Below are 5,246 nucleotides of genomic sequence, written 5' to 3'. Positions count from 1 at the left end.
GTCTTTGTAAGGATGTACGCTTTTATTTCTCTTGGGTAAATACCAGGAGTGGAATAACTAGATCATAAGGTAGGTATATATTTAACTTTTTAAGAATCTTCAAGGGGCTGGCCCTGTGGCTGAGTGGTTAAGTTTGCGAGCTCTGCTGCAGGCGGCCCAGTGTTTTCGTTGGTTCGAATCCTGGGCGTGGACATGGCACTGCTCATCAAACCACACTGAGGCAGCGTCCCACGTGCCACAACTAGAAGGACCCACAGCGAAGAATATACAACTATGTACCGGGGGGCTTTGGGGAGAAAAAGGAAAAACATAAAAAAATCTTTAAAAAAAAAAAAAGAATCTTCAAAACTGTTCTGCAAAGACGTTGTGCCATTTTACATTCCCATCAGAATTGTATGAGAGTTCCACTTCTAATACATCTTTGCCTACACTCAATATTGTCAGTCTTAAATTTTAGCTGTTCTAATAGGTGCATAATGCTATCTGGTTGAGGTTTTAATTTACATTTCCCTAATGACTAATGATGTTGAACACATTTTCAGGTACTTATGTGCCTTCCATTATGTCTTCTTTGGTAAAGTGTCTGTTCATGTCTTTTGCCTATGTTTTTATTGGGTTTTCTTCTTACTGATCTTTGAGAGGTCTTTATATATTATGGATACAAGTCCTTTTTTATATATGTGATTTCCAAATATTTTCTCCCAGCCTGTGATTTGTCTTTTTATTCTCTTGACAGTATCTTTTGAAGAGCAGGAGATGTTAATATTTATGAGGTCCAATTTATCAGCTTGTTCTTTTAGGGATTGTGCTTTTAGTGTCATATTTAAGAAATCTTTGCCTTACTCAAGTTTACAAAGAATTTTTCCTATTTTTCCTTCTAGAAGATTTATAGTTTTAGATTTTACACTTAGCTCTGTCATCTATTTTGAGTTAAATTTTGTATAGGGTGTGAGGTATGGATCTAAGTTCCTTCCTTCCTCTCTCCCTCCCTCCCTTCTTTTTTTTTAATGGGTAACCTAGTATAGCACCATTTTTTGAAAATATAAATTCCTTTTCCACTGAATTGCCTTTGCACCATTGTTTCAAATCAGCTGTCCATATATGTGTGGGTCTAGTTCTAGATTCTGTTTTGTTCCATTGATCTGTCTTAATTCCATTAACACACTGCCTTTATTACCGTAGTTTTTCTAAGTGTTGAAGTTGTATAGTGTTAGTCCTCCTACTTTGTTTTTTGCCAGTTGTTTTGGCCATTCTAGGTCCTTTGCATTTCCATATGAATGTTAGAATCAATCTGTCAATTTCTACCAAAAACATCCTGGGCTTTTGATTGAGATTATATTGAATCTATAGATAAATTTTGGGATAATTGATATCTTAACTCTGTAGTCTTTTGACTCATGAACATGGTAAATCTCTCCATTTATTTAGATCTTTATTAATTTCAGGAATGTTTTATAATTTTTACTGTACTGGTCTTTTACACCTTTTCTCAGATTTATGTGTAAATATTTCATATTTTTGATGTTATTGTAAATAGAAAATTTCCAATTTTCATTGATGGTATATAGAAATATAATTGATTTTTGTATTTTGACCTTGTACTGCAACCTTGCACAACTCACTTATTAGTTCTAGTAACATTTTGTGGATTCCATAGGCTTTTCTAACATTGAAAATCATGTACACAAATAACAATCATTTTGCTTCTTCATTTCCACTTCTGGATTCATTTTCTTTCTTTTCGTTGTGTTATTGCACTGGCTAGTGGCTGGGGATAGTGTGTTTTTAGGGAGAGCCAGTCTCTCTGGCATTGGCCAGGTGAGGAACATCCAGCTCCAGGCATTAATTTTGCTAATACATGAACGGACTCTGACAGCTACAAAGGCCAAAGTTTCCCATCTCTCCTGGCTCACCTTGCCATCTAGCTGCCTCTAGGTCAGCACTGCCTGTACTCTGTCCCTCTCGTGAGGCTCTTCTGGGAAAGAATAAGCCTCTTGTAGCATGCTCCCAATTTTTTTCTCTGACTGCCCATAATTCCAGTTATCCTCCCAATTTGGGGGTTTTTATTTGGGCCTACCAAAGCTTTCTAATTTCTTCGCCTTGCACCATAATACCAAACAGATGAATTGCATGTCCAATTTTGTTCCCCTTCAAGTTGGTCCTAATTGTAATAACTGGTTGATACTCTTTAGAGTTTGTGGTGTACATGTGTGTATGTGCACCCATATATGTGTGCCCATCTCTCTAGATTCATGGTAGATGTTCATTTGGATAGGTTTAGAGAGGGGGCAGCATGCAAATATAAGTCCTCATCATGCATATTGTTTCCTGGAAATCTAATTCTTCTATTTAAAAATTGCTTTGCATAAACTTTGCAATAAAAATACCATAGATTTTATAAAATGGACTTTTTCTGTGGTAGGTAAAATCTGTATGTTAGGCAACCTCCACCATGGTCTCCAGGGATTCTCATTCTGGCATTCATGCCCTAATGCATCTCATCTGACACTTAATCATGAGTGGCCTGTGATGACAGTATATTGAGGTAATGATGGTGTAACTGCCAAAGCTATGTCATAAATGACATTGCAGCTAGCCTTGGTCTTTTGGATTGCTTGCCTTGGGTAGAAGTCTGTTGCCACGTTGTGAAGACACTTAGCCATATGCAGCTACTCATGTGGGAAGGGACTGAGGTTTCACATCAATAACCAGTACCAACTTGCCAGGCGTATGAATGAACTACCTTGGAGGCAGATCCTCCAGCCTCAGTCAAGCTTTCAGATGAGTGCAGCCCCAGGTGACACCTGACTGGAACCTCATGAGAGATCCCAAGCCAGTCCAGCTAGCCAAGCCACTCCTCAATTCCTGATCCACAGAAACTTTGAGAGGTAATAAATGTATATTGTTTTCAGCCACAAAGTTTTGGGGTGATTTGTTATGCAGCAGTAGATACCTAATGTACTCTCCATGATAGGGCTTTTTTATATGCTATAGTTGGTCAGAAACCAAATCTAATTCCTATGAAAGGAATAACAAACTCCTGTGTTAGAGCTATACATCCAGATAGCCAGGATCATTCTATATTCTAGCAGTGAGAGATCAATTTCCCTTTATAGCTCTGAAGTGTTTGGTGAATAGGAGCCATATATCTGGAACTATATTCAAAGAAACATCCGAGTGGTCAAGGTAAAATTCATTTCATGTTGGCAACCACATTGGCAAGAAGTGGTCACTAGAGTAGGGCTACTGTTGACCCAGTGATTTCCAGAAGCGTAGTCACTGTAGTGAGGCGCTTGCTAATTGGCTGTTGTCCAGTAAGTAGGGCTGTCACTGATTGGCTGACTTTCAAGGGTGTTTGTCACCAATTGGCTCATGTTCAGAAGCTTGGTCCTGCAAATGATCTGCTAACTTTCAGAAGCATAGTTACTGGGGGTGACTAAAGTGAGGCTGTCACTTATTGGCTGATTTTCAGAGCATGTGTATTGACCTGAAGTTATGTAAATTTAAGGCAGTTACTTGTTCCTGACTTGGGATTTTGGTAAAAGAACAGTCTTCTCTTTTCTTGAATATGAAAAACAAGTACTTTTAATGTTTTAATTCTCAGTCTTTTTTCTTTTCTTTTCTTCCCTCAGCCAAACTTACTGAAAGTTCTGCCTCTGATCCCAATGCCAATCCAAATAATGAGAACAGAGTCTTGAGTGAAAAAGGGAAGGCTTTACTTTGCCAGGCAGAGGGAGCAAAGCAAGGGCCTCAAGAATTGCTAGCTCCCTGATAAGAAACGGGTAGTGGGTCTGGCCCGGTGGTGCAGTGATTAAGTTTGCACATTCCACTTCAGCGGTCCAGGGCTCACCAGTTTGGATCCAGGGTGTGGACCTATGTACTACTTGTCAAGCCATGCTGTGGTAGGTGTCCCATATATAAAGTAGAGGAAGCTGGGCAAGGATGTTAGCTTAGGGCCAGTCTTCCTCAGCAAAAAAAGAGGATTGGTGGCAGATGTTAGCTTAGGGATAATCTTCCTCAAAAAAATAAAAATAAAAAAATAAAAATGAAACCGATAGGGTTTTTTATTTAGGGCTTTAGGTAGGGGAGAGGGCAATGGCATTCTTGGTCAGCATTTTCCCATCGGCCTTTGTTCAGGGCTGCTTCCAGCAGAGGAGACAAAGGATTTCTCAGATGAGTGCCCTTGGCTGTTTATCTCCAAGATGGAAGGTAGACTCTGACATCAGGAAGCCGAGGAGTTGGGCCTGGGAAGCTTCACTTTCTTGATATTCTCTGGACATTAGTTTCTCTGCAAAAGAACTTCAAGGTCCTGTGCTTAGCCACAGCTTTAGTGGCCATTTCTACAAATGTACAAATTTAGTGGCAATTTGTAACTTCTAATTGGTTGTAAGACTCAGGGAGTCAGAGGTTAAAGGAACATTTACATTAGTCTAACAAAAGAAGCAGGGAACTGGGAATGTGTGCTTTCGGTTTTAACCCCACATGTGCTTGCTTCCCTGTAGGGGAACCAATATTGGGGCTGATATTAACTAAGAGCCAGTAACAGTCTCTCCCGCAAGAAGGGATTATCCAGATCTTTATTTGTGGAAGTATGATTGTTTTTGGTCAGGGTTGACATTTAAGTTATTTAACTGCTAGTTACTGGACAGAAAAATAGCTCTAAGCTACAGAATTTTCATAATTTTATTGTAAAAAGCTAAACATAGGACATTTACAACATTCTGCCAAAGTCACTAAGGACAAAATCATTTAATATAGGACAAGTTCTGTATATACTGGAGACCTGGCAACCTTAGTCGCCATTATTTTGGTTGTTAAATGAATCTGCTCTAAAAGCTCTCACGCAGTCCGGGTCCTAGGAAGGGAGAGGGCTTTTAAAAGGCAGGTGGAAACTAGAAGGACCCACAACTATAACATAAACAACTATGTACTGGGGGGATTTGGGGAGAAAAAGCAGGAAAAAAAAAAAAAAAAGATTGGCAACAGTTGTTAGCTCAGGTGCCAAATAAATAAATACATAAAAGGCAGGTGGAAACCATGATTTTCCTAAGGGCTGCCCAGTCTAGGACCCAAGCAGGATCCCTGGCGTGGTCTCTAAGAGGTGACACAACAGGAGCCAATCTCCCCACACCTGCACAGCCCACGTGACCCAGGGTAAAGGCGGCCGACAGCTAACGTGGCAGTCTGTTAACCGGGTCCCCACCTGGGCCTAGAGGCCGAAGTCTGTGTAGGGCGAGGCCGCACAA

This window comes from Equus przewalskii, chromosome 15 (assembly GCF_037783145.1).
Source record: "Equus przewalskii isolate Varuska chromosome 15, EquPr2, whole genome shotgun sequence".
Lineage (NCBI taxonomy): Eukaryota > Metazoa > Chordata > Mammalia > Perissodactyla > Equidae > Equus > Equus przewalskii.
Note: the sequence above shows the minus strand (reverse complement) of the source record.